Genomic DNA, 14,598 nt, shown 5'->3' on the forward strand with positions numbered 1-14,598 from the left:
ATACATTAATACTAATATTCAGGTTAAACAGGAACACAGACACGCCAACCTTTCTCAAAAGATGCCAATAATCTTTCAATATACACAGGGCTCCACCGCATTAAAGAATACCAATGTGCTAACATATTGTTAGAGTAAGTGCCTTACTTGGGCAAGAACAAATTCAGAAATCCAGCTATGACACTGGTCTATTGAGCTGTAACTCAATCTTACCTTAAAAAAAGTTTAAGATACTTATTTATATCAGTTGCCATCTTTTCACCGCTTAAGGAACAAATGCCAGGTTTTCTTGATTCCTTGATAAAAAATAAAAATGGGGGGGCGCCTGGGTGAGCAACCGACTTCAGCTCAGGTCATGATCTTGCAGTTTGTGGGTTCGAGCTCTGTGTCGGGCTCTGTGCTGACAGCTCAGAGCCTGGAGCCTGCTTCGGATTCTGTGTCTCCTTCTCTCTCTCAAAAATAAATAAATGTAAAATATAAAATAAAATAAATGAATAAATAAAATAGGTATTTGAGCAAAGTCAGAGGCAAAAACGTCAGTGCTGACTTTACTCATGCTTTGAGTCTGAGCGGCTGTTCGCTGAAATGTTCTTTTGAGGCCAAAAAATGGTTCCTCCTAACACTGGCATTGAGGCCTTAGGTGAGAATACCTTTAGGACGACTCACAAAAGAAAAAAAACAGACCAGACAAAGTTTAACTCAATTTTATTTTCCACTTTTAGTATTTTTCAAATTATACAACATGCAGTCTGCCAGAGTATCCATACATCTTCATTTTAGAACCTGGAGGATAACCAAAGTTTTCCACGGGCCAGGGGAGGGTTACTTCCAGATCTTTTGTTACATGTACTATATTACAGCATCATCACTTGATATAAGCGGCCATTGTCCCCTTCAAACCACCAAAACAATTCTGTCCACAAATTTTTTTAATGAAAGCTACTGTACAGAGACATAAAGCCCAGAGAAAACACATCTGCAGTACACATTACATACTTACACACTAAACATGTACAATCCTACAGGATGCCCTATTCCCCTTGTATCTGCACACAATGAAAATTATTTAAAATTGGTACACGATATGTAAATGTGTAAGCAGACTTCATGGAGCAGTGCTTCTTTCAGCAGTGACCTGGCCCTTATTCAATACTTTTAAACAGTCTAAATTGTTAGTGTTAAATGAAACCATTTTAGGCTACGATGGTTCCTTTAGTTTACGCAAGCTACTCAGGGTGAGACAATGAAGTGAAATCCTCCCCCAGCTCCCTTCCAGGGAAAAACTTCCCTAATAATGTCATGTAGCCAGACTCTCAATGTCTCCTGCCCTGCTAAAAAAAAATACACTTCAAAGAGGGGACTGTCAAGACTTTTATTTGCTTTCAGTTATTCCTCTAGGAAAAGAGAACTGATAATTCTCCCATGAATCTTGGGGATGGCTTGGTCTGGCCTTGGACAGAAATGTCCCTTCTTCATGTGAAATTAGGGCATCACAAAGTCACTAGATGCTACGTTCCAGACAAACATTTTTCTTCATTTATCCCAATATTACTATGAATTCTAATTTTTTATAATCATGGTACTATTTCCTTTAAAAGTCTGAATCCACATTTACTCTCCCTACTACCTGCCATTCAAACAAACCAACCGTACAGCTTTTGAAGAGATGAGGCATTTGTACAGAATTGTCTAGTAAACGATCAAAACACATTTGGCATTAATATATTTTAGTCTCCACCTATAAATCTTTTGAAGTCTTAAAAGCACTTTATGAATTGATAATACAGTCAATGAAGGAACATACTATGTTACAAAAATGCAATTGGTAAGTTAAATGCAACCACAAATCTTGATATCCCAACCAACATTTCTCTAATTTAACAATCCACCATCCTGCAGGTAGAGATTATTTGTATAAACCATCTGGCTATTCCCTTATAGCATCAAAAAGTAAACTTTCAAGAAGTAGCATGAAATATAAAATTATTCACAGAGGAGAAACACACACATTCTCTCTCTCTCTCTCTAGCAAAAAGCAGCATACAACCAAAAATATAATCATAGGCGCAGCCATTCAGAAGTGTGGTTTTTATATTTAGAGTACAAATGGAAAGGAGTAATAACCTTAAAAACCAAGGAAAATTGCATCAATGTGGCTTTTTTAAAAAGTGGCCTACAGAGAATATGGTCCTGATATTAGTTTATTATACCAAGTGATATTTAGGGATCCACTTGAATATACTGTATTCCCCGATAATCTGCCTATCTTTTAGTCACAGTGTGGGAAAGTTAGCTTAGAGGTCCATAAAGATTGAAGCTAGGTGAACTGACTGGCTGATCAGCAAGTAGCAGAATTATCTTTAAGAGACATCAAAGCCAACTTTCTCTGTGAATAAAAGTGGTGTGAATTTTGTCAATCCCTTGTGGAGATCAAGAAATATGGAACTACAAGTGAAACACGTAGTTCTTTTTGAAACACGAAAGGACCAAGCGATTCTTGAGAAATAGAAAAGGGGTAACCACAGAAAAGTTACTTTGGAAAGAATCTAAAATAATCTATTAACAAGAGAGCCCCCAGAAAGAATTACTGACCTTTGTCCAATTTCCAAACATAAAGTAATACAGTTGCATGATAGTTGAGTAGGGTCACTCAACTACTAATTGGCAATCCTCTCCAAGACCAATGCTTCAGCCTCTAAAATCAGAGCCAAACATATTAACAGCAACATTATAATCTATGGCATATGTTATTACCTGATAAGGTTTGCAAATCCTGCCCTACAAAGCCCCTTCTATCAGACTGTAAATAGCCATTGAGCATGTACAGCAGGCAAGTTACTGGCAATATAAGAAAATCAAAAGAAGAATTTTTAAAATGTAAATGAATGCAAAATTGTCATATTTATGAAATAAATACTTCAGTAGAATGTCTTCTTCTTTCTCCTTAGTCCCCCCCCCCCCCCCAAAAAAAAACCACATAAACAAAGTGCAACATTTAACAAATAAATTAAGTCAAAGCAGCTTTGCTGTGTTAGGGAAATTTTACACAAGAAAAGTCTGGAAGTTAATTCACAGTCCTCAGTGCTTTACACACACACACACACACACACACACACACACACACACACACACTTCAACTACGACTCACACAGCAAAGAGAAAACTCCATGTCTACCCGGCCTACATTTCATTCCTGTGGTGACAGCAGCAGGGACAGTGCCAGCTTCCTCATCATGGGCAGGCACAGAGATAGGATGGATGCTTTCACTGAGATTAGTCTGGTCGTCACTGACTTACCCTCCAATTTGTCAAAACTAGTAGCAGCACACAAGACCAAGTTAATTGAAGCTTTGTCAGCTTCCCTGAAGACTTTACTACTTGGAAATCAATCATTCTAAAATCCACAACTGGAAGTAAGAGTTGATTCACCTTTAAATTCATGTGTTAAATAAACCAATAGTTAAATGTAAAAAAAAAAAATCCATCCATACCGAGTTCTTCTAATTCTGCTTAAGAAGATGAAATCTATCAATTTGAAGCCACAGAACAAACTCAAAAAAACAATCAGCAATGAAGGGTTAACATAACAACTTACAGCAACTTATTCACGGGCACAAATATTTGTCAATTACTCCCCTGCCGGAGGGCTTCCTTTTTCAACTGTGGGAATGAATGATCCTGGATTTCATCAGCAGTACCCCCTCAAGGCTTAAGATGGTTCCCTACAGGAAGAAGCCATCCCCAATACGAGCTCCAGTAGGGTTAGGGAGGAGGAAGCGAGGAGGGGGCCACCCCATTTCCAATCACCCAACTTTGCAGCATTTTCAACACTCCTGAAGAAAGGATGTTCAAAGTGGGCTGGCTGAGACTAGTCGCTGCACGTTCACTAGCAAGCAGCTCAGGTGAATTTTATGACTTTTCACATTTACATAGATGTGTTTGAATGAACAAATTCTACATTGCTACTGTCAGATTGTTTTTCTGCCTTGAAGAAATTTGTTTTGCATTTTAACAGGTGCCCTACTGAAAGTGTATTTCACAGATCCAAAGATGTGACCGGGATATTCAAAATGCTTCTTTGGGGTAATTTGTTTCGGAAAAGTGTTCAGAATGAAAATTTTGAACCTGATAGCAGCACTTTTTTTGGTGTTGTTCCCTAAAAATATAAAGTAATATGTTTATTTTACAGGAGACCAGACAGGTGCAGTGGAGCGTGATTCCCCACCTCCAGGGCACTTGGATGTTCCCCCCAGGGAATGGCATGGAGGGCTTTTGCTGGGACTGTGCACTATGGAGAGAGGAGGCTCCAGGGACTGCCCAGAGACCACCCAGCACCCCGAAGCCGAGTCCTGGCAATGGTTCCCAGGGGTAAGTGGATCTTCTGTTAGTGTCCCCTTCAGATTTCTCAGGAAAAGTCCAAGCACACACCTCTACACACAGAAATTCTACACAGCTCAAATATCTGAAACTGGTGTACTGCAGATGGCTGGGGTAAACAAATGTAAAAGAAAATGGAAATTTTGTGTAGGAGGGAAAAAAAAAAATATAGGAATTGGTGATTAACGTAGTCCTTGACATGCTGCGTGGAGAGCCGTATCTGTTGAAAAAGAACAAGAGAGAGAACATAGGCGTTAGGGAACACAGTGGAAATACACTCCTCAAAAAATGTTTTCATATTTAGAATATCTAGAGTATTTAGATATTTAGATGAATATTCTAGATATTCAGACCTGAGCTGCCCAATATAAATACCATGTGAGCCACATATTTAATTTTAAATTTTCAAGTGGCTCCATTAAAAAGCGGGAAGAAAGAAGTCAAATGAGTTTTAATAATATAGTTCATTTAACCCAATAAATTCAATACATTGTCATTTCAACGTGTAATCATTATTACAGGTTGAGCTATCTTACATTACAACATCACTATTGAGATACTTCAATTTTTTTCCCACAGTGTTTGCAATGTGGTGTATATTTTACATTTTGACCACATCTCAGTTTGGACTTGGCCACATTTCAAGTCTCGGTGGCCACATGTGGCTAGTGGCTAGTGTATCAGACAGCACAGCTCCTATTTACTGCTTTTGATTTAAGCATTTAGCCCTGACCACAGTCTCTTCCAAAAGTCCCGTATCTATTGACACTGGTGATAGAGGAACGGAATGCATTTTCTCATTCCTAAGGAGTACTCGAACACCTTTGCACTTGCCAGCACTTGGGATTTTGAGGCAGCTCAGACATGACCCCTAACGCAGGCTCTCTCAAGAAACAGATTCCCAGTCCCGGCTGAAAGGTAGGTTTCGCCTCCCTGGGCTGAGGAAGTTACTCGGAGGACATCCCCTTTGATTTTGCCCACCAGAGGTCCATCTGGTCAGGCTCAGGTCTCCAGGATAAAAGTCTGGGCTAAGTCCTGACTCAGAGGCCAGCCCCAAGTGGCCTCTGTCGCCTTTGGACCAACTCTAATAAAGTCAACTTTCAGGAAGAAAGCAAAGGGTTCAGCTTCTTCCCACCAGCTGGAAGCCGTGGGTCTGCCAGTCATCTTCCTATGGGTTTTGTGCAGAGCTCAAGGTGCTTGTGGGATGGGGAGGGGGTGACAGCAGCGATAAGTAGAGCCTCGTCCTGGAGAAACAGGGAATTGCCTGGCACGGAAATATGACACACATAAGAAAAACCCACGTGTCCATCTGGTTTTAAAAGGAACTCCATAACCTGACACATCACGCTGTTTTTCCCTCTAGAAGAAGGCTTACATCCAACTTTAGTGCTCAACTGTGCAAAACATCTCAGATTCCTGCTACAGCGCTCTCTCCCTCTCTAGTTTTTTTCTCTTTGCTCTCCTGACTCCTGTGTTATAATATTGTAAGTAACCTCACATATTTTGCATAAATAAGCAGGATGTAAATTATAAGTAAATAGTAAAAATTCAGCATGTGTAAAGGGATTATAAAAAAGGTAGGAGCAAAGTGGGTAGGCGGGAGGGAAGAGGAGAAAAAAGACAGAAATTGTGTAGGAAAAAAGAGACAGACACAAAAAATAGAAAGCTCATTTGGTAGCTACCATCTCTTGCTCCAATGGTGTAACTCCACAGGTAGAAATCTGCTCCATTAAAAATGGCTTCAAGAACCCTACATGATAATATTCATGTCCTGTTTGGAAGTTACAGAGAAAGATTTGTCTCTGGGAAGAGCATCTTGAATGTTTAGCCTTTCCGGTAAGATTTTGTGCTTATTATTAGGACAAGAGATGAAGACTCTAGAAGCCTGGTCATAGTTGTCACTTTAATTCAGTTTGAGCTGAAAACCAATAGGCTCTTGGATGCTTTCGGAAGACCACCACCTGGAGGCAGGGAGGTAGGAGCACACGCCTTAAATTGTAGGGTTAGAGTTTAACGTGAGGATTGCTGCCAACCTTGTTGACAGAGCCTAGGATTAAAGACATACGCTTGGTGGGGTGGCCTCTGAAATGCCAGGGGACCACGGCCTTTCATTCAAACCCTCCACCCTTGCATGGGCAAGACTCAGCACGTTCTGGCCAGCAGTACGTTAGAAACAGGGGGCCACAAAGGAGACCCAACCTGCTTAGTCACCTCAAGGCGGGTGAGAAGCCGGAGACGTGACAGGCTGTGGAAAGGAAAAACACAGGAACGCCCCCAATGAAGAAAGCATCCTTTACCATGAAGAGGTCATTCTGCATTCTGAATTAAAGATCTTTATAGCCCATCTGCCAAAGCAGTCTTTCCAGCAAGCCCAAAAAAAAAAGGATTCCCAAACATCCCCCAACGATCTGAATGCTCATCTCTTCTGATAAATCCAGAGCAGGGGGACATGGATAGAATTTATAAAAGTAAACGGGTTGGCCCCTGGAGAAACCATTTCTGACTTCCGATGGCAGAGAGCAGCCACCCAGCGAGGCCGGCAAATCTGGAGAACATTTAACACCCAGTTCTGTGGACCCTCTTGGATGGCTCAGAGTTGTTCCTCACTCAGCTGCAAGCACGGTACTGGCTGAAGTGACTTGCTACGAGGCTGTCCCTGGGCCTCTGCCAAACTGGAGATGGAAATTCAGAGTGGCAACGTGTGACCAGACTTAGAAGGAAATAAAATCGCCTTTCTTTAGAAGGGGTGGGGAGGCTGAAGAAAGAAGCTAATTATACAAGAGTTTTGCAAGAACGTATTTCGAGATTTTTTCCCCCCAACTTTAGCTTTTGCAATTGCTTGCAAGTGGATTTATGCTTAATCCAAACAGTACATAGTTTTATCTTCTCTTTTGCCTTTCTACAGTTCAATCCCCACATTATAAGAATTACCAATGGAACTTCACGTACCACTGCTGAATAGAAGTGGCTTTATCTCACAGGAGCAGTAGTGCAATCTGCTGTGGAGGGAGCATCGCTCTTCCTTCCGGCTCCTCCGTGGTTGCTTCCTTTGAGCTCACAGTGCTGGTTTCTAAGTCCTGTGCCATAGGGCCCGTCTGCAGTCACTTCTGGCCTCTCTCCCCGAGTCTCACTTTGTTGATACTTTCAGGCCTGTCCCCACATCCACCACAACACTGGCCCTAGTTCTTGCCACACAGCATTCCATTCCCTTCCACTCCTTCCACTAGGACCTTCCACTCTTCTTTCACATTACTCATTCAACACCCAGCGAACCCTGGGTGAAGAAGGTGCTATGATCATAACTTCTCCATGACCAAGAATCCTGTCTGGAGTGACAAGGCTGGGCTTTTTTAATTCAACTAAAATAAACACACTGCACGGACAGAATGCAGAAGCAGAGAGGGGAATCCAGTGCTGTCCATTAAGCCAAATGTTAAACAGATTTGCAAAACTGCAAAGCAATGCCATTCTGCTGTTTTTGTTTTGGAAAATAATTACTTTTCATTAAAAGTGGCATTTTGGTTGACAATAGTGATATCTAAAATTTTTGTTTCAATTTATATCAATAGTATAAAACATATCAAGAGACATACCCCAGGAATGTAGAAGCTTTTTGATATCAATACTTTTTAAGACTATAAAGGGTCCTAAGGCCAGGAATTTTGAAAACTGCTACACAGCCGATCGGACTTCTTGGTCCAGAATCCACAACTGACAAGATGTGTGATACTGACAGTTCAGGATCTCTGTAGAAGATAGGATGGCCCTGGACGAGATAATGTCGACACGTGCCCGTTCTGTGCCAGGCCCCCGCCCGAGCTCTCTGTGTATATTAATGCATTTAATCCCCATAGCCACCCTGTAGGTCAACATAGTCATGTGGCACATTTCACAGAGGGCAGGGAGGCACAGACGGATGCAGTAACTTACCTAGTACACAGCCAGGCTGGGATTCAACCCCAGGCAGCTGGGCTTCATACCCTGAAGACACAATCACCCAGCTTCGTACCCCACCTGAAGCAGAGTACCCCGCTGCAGGTACATTCTTGTGACTCAATCACTTAATTACTAGGGTTTTCCAACAGCAGTAGCAAGTTGAACAGCCCAGTGGCTCAGAGGTAGACCACATGTGTGGCTGACTTAAGGATCCCACATGACCTGCTGTAAAAGAGGCTCCCTGACTGATGTTGTTGGAGAAGTAAATAAAGTATGCCAAAATGGCCAACAGGACTAAAACAGACTCTGGTCTCTAGCTTAGAGACTCCTGCTCCGGGTTCTTCTTCTTTTGTTTGCTGTGCATGCAAAAACCCCCACAGATATGGAGGCTGTCAGCTATAAATTACCCTCCCCACTTGCATTCCAGGCTCAGACTGTGGAGAAACAGTTTCCTCTGAGCCCACCAGTGTTAAATAAATCTCCAATCCACCAAGATCTCCGAGTGCTGCTTGGTTTTTCCGCCAGCGTTCCAGTCTGGTTCCGTAACATACTTGGTTCCCTGACCGGGAAACCCAACCGTGCTGGCTCATTGTTGCCACCTGTTTGGGAAAACAGCGAGGCGGTGATGGAGTGAGGGATCGCAAGGGAGAAGGTGCGCCCTGCCTGAATTTCGGCAGTCTCCTTCTCGGTTGCCTCGGGCTGGCCCCACTCTGTTGTTCCCACCGGACTCAGACCTGGTAGATGAGGACCTGGACCCGACATCGGAACCAGTAAGGCCGGGGCCCCAAAGAAGTCAGGCCCACCCAAAAGGGTGGAAGGGGGACCTGATCAATCCTTGGAAGCCTTAACAGGTGTCACAGGTAGAGAATTTTTGCGGGAGGGAATGTAATAGACTCTGGTGTGTGTGTGTGTGTGTGTGTGTGTGTGTGTGTGTGTGTGTGTGTGTGAGAATGTGTGGCTCAGCCAGGCTTGCCAGTCGAGTTCGAGTTTGTGGCTCCACGGACAGGCACCCTTAAGGTCCCCAAGAGTCTACGGAGTCTAAATGTGCTCTCCTGTGCGTGGTGAGCGTATAAGGTCCAGGGCGGTATTGGCTCAGATTCCGACTGCAAGTCACAAAGCTGAGTCCGCTGCAGCCAAACCTCACCTAAAGTTTCCCTCAGGAATGCGACCAGAGAAAAGTATCTGATTGGTCCTCTCATCCGAGGGGATACCCTCCCTTTGTCTGTCTTTGCGACACCGAACACAAGAAAGAAATTAATAATGGGAACAAAACAGAGTAAGCCCATGATTTTAGAGGTCATGCTCAAAAATTTTAAAAAGGGATTTTCAGGTGATTATGGGGTGAAAATGACACCCAGGAAGTTAAGGACCTTTTGTGAACTAGAATGGCCCATATTCAATGTAGGATGGTCCCCCGAAGGGACATTAGATGCTCAAATAATGCAGCAGGTTTGGCTAATAGTCACTGGGAACCCAGGCCACCCTGATCAATTTCCATACATCGACTCCTGGCTTGAAATTGCCCGAAATCCCTCGCTTTGGGTGTGATTCATCGTTAGCAAACAGAGCCAGGCAAAGGTTTTAGCCATTTTACCTGGAGGCTCACCCAGGGAGCCAAAGAAGTGACCCACCGCTCCTCTAATATTTAAAAGAGATGCGGAGGAAGATATTGTCTTTCCACCTCCTTATGACTTGCCAAGCTCCTTCCCCCCTCCCCCTGAGCCTGAAACTCCTCCCCCATCTGTCTCTCCACCAGGGCCACAGTCGCCACGCCACTGCCACCGAAGTCACTGCCACCGCAGTCACCGTCACCACCACCACAGTCGCCACAGCAGTGGCACCACCCATCTCCCCGTCCCTCTCAGACCCGGAGAACCCTCCCCAACAAGGGCCAGCAGCCAGACTGCACCCCAGACCCAGACCTAACGCTCTCCAAATGCCTGTAAGGGAGACATGAGAGCCTGAAAGACAGAATGAGGATGGAATAGTCCAGCCCAGCCGTTCCATGATGTATTATTATCAACCTTTCTCCACAACCGACCTCCTCAACTGGAAACACAACACTCCATCATACTCTGAAAAGCCACAAGCAATGGTCAACTTGATGGAGTCCCTCTTCCAGACCCACTGACCAACTTGGGAAGACTGTCAACAGTTACTCCGTACTCTGCTTAATACAGAAGAAAGAAGAAGGATAAGAGAAACACGACAGTACCTAGAAGATCATGCACCTCCAGGGATTAATGACCCTGCTGTCTGGGCTCAAGCTGCCACACCTGAAGAACGCCCAACAAGGGATTTCACCACAGAAGAAGGACAGGCCCACATCTGATGATACCAGGAAGCCTTCCTCTGGGGAGCCTTAGCTGGAGCCAGAAAGCCCATGAACAAGACGAAAATATCATCAGTCCCGCAGCACCCTGGGGAGTCTCCCGGAGACTACTATGAAAGATTATGTGAAGCATACCGTGTATATACCCTGTTTGACCCCGAGGCACCAGAAAGTCAACAGATGGTAAATACCTCTTTTGTGGCACAGGCTGCCCCAGACATCAGAAGAAAACTCCAGAAGTTGGAGGGCTTTGTTGGGATGAATATCACTCAGCTGATAGAGGTCGCCAATAAAGTTTTCATGAACCGAGAAGTTGCAGCCAAAAGAGAAGCAGAGAGAAGACTAAAAAAGAAGGCCGCCCTTCTCACAGCACTAAAAGAAACAGACGCGGCAAAGATGAGAAGACCCCAACCACCCAAAGGGGGGAAGGCCAGAGCCCCCTTAGCAAGGGACCAATGTGCATACTGCAAAGAGCAGGGACACTGAAGAATGAATGTCCAAATCGGAAGGGGCCCTCAAAACCCAGCCATATTGGGAAGAACCTCGAGGCGAGAACCTTGTTGGTCTGGCTGGGGTAGAATCGGACTGAGGGGGACCGGGCTCTTTCTCTCTTGGCCCCCATGAGCCCACGATCGAAATGAAGGTAGGGGCCGAACAATAACTTTCATGGTTGACACTGGGGCTGAATACTCCGTTGTTACTTCCCCAGTGGCGCCCTTAAGCCAAAAGACAGCAACCATACTTGGGGCTACTGGGACACGGGCGATGCAGCAGCCCTTCTGTTAAGCTCAACAGTGTGAACTTGGGGGTCACAAGGTCCGGCATGAATTCCTCTACTTACCCGACTGCCCAATTCCTCTCCTGGGCCGGGATCTGCTCTCCAAACTTGGGGCCCAGGTAACTTTTGAACCCACTGGACACACTAGCCTCCAATTAAACCCAAGGCAGAAGAAAACCCTGGTCTTGGCGATTACCCTGCCAAGGGAAGAAGAATGGAGACTCTTCTGCGCCCAGGACTTACCCTGTAGCCCCTCAGAATTCAGGCTTACATTCCCCTCTGTATGGGCTGAAGATAACCCACCTGGACTAGCTTGGAGTCGGGCCCCCATCATTGTTGACCTGATTCCTGGAGCCCAACCTCAGAGACAAAGGTAGTACCCCCTTCCACTCGAGGCTAGAATGGGTATACAAGAGCACCTGACCAAGCTCAGAGAAGCAGGTATCCTAACTGATTGCCAATCAGCTTGGAATACCCCATTCTTGCCAGCCAAGAAGCCAGGAGGAGGATACCGACCAGTACAGGATTTGAGGGCCATTAACAATGTGACTGTTTCCTTACACCCAGTGGTTCTGAACCCGTATACTCTCCTCAGCCAAATTCTGGGGTCAGCCAGATGGTTTATATGCCTCGACCTAAAGGATGCTTTCTTCTGCCTCCGCCTGGCTCCTCAAAGTCAACCATTGTTTGCCTTTGAATGGACTGAGCCCGTTACAGGGCGCCAGATGCAGCTGACCATACGACTTCCCCAAGGTTTCAAGAACTCGCCCACTCTTTCTGGGGAAGCAGTAGCTGCAGACCTCGCCGACTTTCCGAGGGAAACCACAAGGTGTGTCCTCCTCCAATATGTAAATGACCTCCTCCTTGCCAGCGACACCCAAGAAGACTGTAAGAAAGGTACCAAGGCCCTCCCCTCCTGCAGCTCCTGTCCTACTCGGGGTATGGGACCTCTTGGAAGAAGGCACAGATTTGTCAGCAGCAGGTCCGATACTTAGGCTTCTTCCTCACAAAAGGAAAAAGAGAACTAGGACCGGAAAGGAAGAAAGTTATCACCACATTGCCACAGCCCCAAACAAAACAAGGCTTGCATGAATTTTTAGGGGCCACAGGGTTCTGTTGCATTTGGATTCCTGGATTCTCAGCCATAGCGAGGCCCCTCTATGACTGTTGAGAGGGCCAGACCGGGAGCCCCTTGCAGGGACTGAGTAGGCAAGGGCCGCTTTCACAGAAATAAAGTTGGCTCTGGGATGAGCCCAGCCCTGGATTTGCCTGACACAGAAAGGCCCTTTAACCTCTTCATACAGAAAAAGACAAAATAGCCCTTGGAGTGCTCACTCAGAGCATGGGGCCTTGGCAATGGCCAGTGGCCTACCTGTCAAAAACACTTGATCCTGTGGCTGCAGGATGGCCACTGTGCCTCAGAGCGCTGGCAACCACAGTCCTGCTCATCAAGGAGGCAGACAAACTCATGCTGGGACAAACACCTAATGTTAAGGTCCCATATGTGGTCATGTGAGCACCCAAGGATATCGTTTCCTCTCCAATGCTCGGCTGACACAATACCAAGGCCTTCTCTATGAAAACCCAAGGGTCACTCTCGAAACAGTAAGAACACTAAACCCGGCCACCTTCCTTCCCACGGAGGAGGGAGGACCCAACCATGACTCTTCCGAAGTAGTGGATGAAGTCTACGCCAGCCGCCCGGACCTCCAAGACCAGGCTATAACAAGCCCGGAGATCACCCTGTTCAGCGATGGGAGCATCTATTTACAAGAGGGCAGCCGAAGAGCAGGATATGCGGTAACCACAACCACCGAAGTTCTGGAAGCCAAGGCCTTGCCGGAAGGATGGTCAGCACAATGCGCTGAACTGTATGCCTTAACCCGAGCCCTCATCCTTAGCAAAGGTAAACAGGTTAACATCTACTCTGATTCCTGGTATGCCTTTGCTACTGTGCATGTACACGGGGCCATCTATAAAGAAAGAGGCCTCCTTACTGCTGCAGGGAAAACTATCAAAACCAAGGAAGAAATACTAGAGCTTCTTGAGGCTGTATGGATGCCAGACAAGGTGGCTATCCTACACTGTAAGGGACATCAGAAAGGAGACGACCCCGTAACTCAAGGAAATCGCCTGGCCGACAAAACAGCCAGAGTGGCCGCCTGTGGTGACCCAGGCAAAGCTCCTACCAACACTATGACTCTTGCGCCCCAGAGGGAATCCTCCCCGCCCCTGTACACAAACGAAGAAAGAAGCTGGGCCTCGACAGAAGGGGGCACACTAAGCAAAGAGGGATGGTGGGTCATGCCAAATGGGCACATCTTTGTCCCGTCGTCTATGGGAAAACACTAGTGAAGGAGTATCACCAGCTCACGCACCTAGGGAAAACTGCACTAGAGGCCCTCCTAAAAAAGAACTACTGTATCAGCCAGCTGCCAGCATTATGCCCAGCTGTTGGTGAACAATGTGTAACATGTGCCAAAAACAATGCTTGGTCTGCCCCACGGCCCCCGCCTGGCAGGCAAAGGATAGGGGCCGCCCCTTTTGAAGACTTGGAGGTGGAATTTACCGACATACAACCAAATAAAGGGTTCAGGTACCTTCTTGTAATAATCTGCACACATTCGGGATGGGTCGAAACATTCTCCACCAGAACAGAATGAAGTCGCGAGGTGGCCAAAGCCCTTCTACGGGAGATTGTGCCTCAGTTTGGTCCACCCTTAACCATACACAGTGATAACGGACCTGCACTTGTGGCAGACATTATACAAACCCTGACAAAGTCCCTCAACATTACCTGGAAACTGCACACTGCTTACCGACCCCAGAGCTCAGGGAACGTAGAGCGGATGAATCGCACCCTCAAGGAAACCCTCGCTAAGTTCCACCAAGAGACTAATCTCCCATGTCCAGATTTACTACTGCTGGCCCTCCTGTGTGCCCGATGCATGCCTGGAGCACTAGGATTCTCCCCTTTTGAGTTATTATATAGGCGTCCCCCCCCCCCCCCCCCCCCCCGCCTCATGTTCAGGAAAACTCCCAGGAGACCTACACCAGATTGGAGACAAAGGAATAAGAGAACAGCTTCAGACCTTGGGGGCAGTCCTAAACAAGTTACAAAGATACACCACAGAGAGGGCCCCAATTTCCTTAGGGACCCCCGTTCACCCCTTTC

General features: G+C 45.8%; 1 protein-coding gene across 1 annotated transcript in view; it reads right to left on the reverse strand.

The window, feature by feature from the left end:
* Positions 1-689: 689 nt before the first annotated feature.
* KIF5C (kinesin family member 5C) overlaps positions 690-14,598 on the reverse strand; it is a 164,382-nt gene continuing 150,473 nt past the window's right edge. Inside the window, exon 26 of the mRNA XM_019455717.2 lies at positions 690-4,597. The gene's annotated coding sequence lies outside the window, so the exon portion shown is untranslated. The remainder of the gene's footprint in view (positions 4,598-14,598) is intronic.

The sequence above is a fragment of the Panthera pardus genome, unplaced genomic scaffold (genome assembly GCF_024362965.1).
Source record: "Panthera pardus isolate Hobbes unplaced genomic scaffold, ASM2436296v1 HiC_scaffold_10, whole genome shotgun sequence".
NCBI lineage: Eukaryota > Metazoa > Chordata > Mammalia > Carnivora > Felidae > Panthera > Panthera pardus.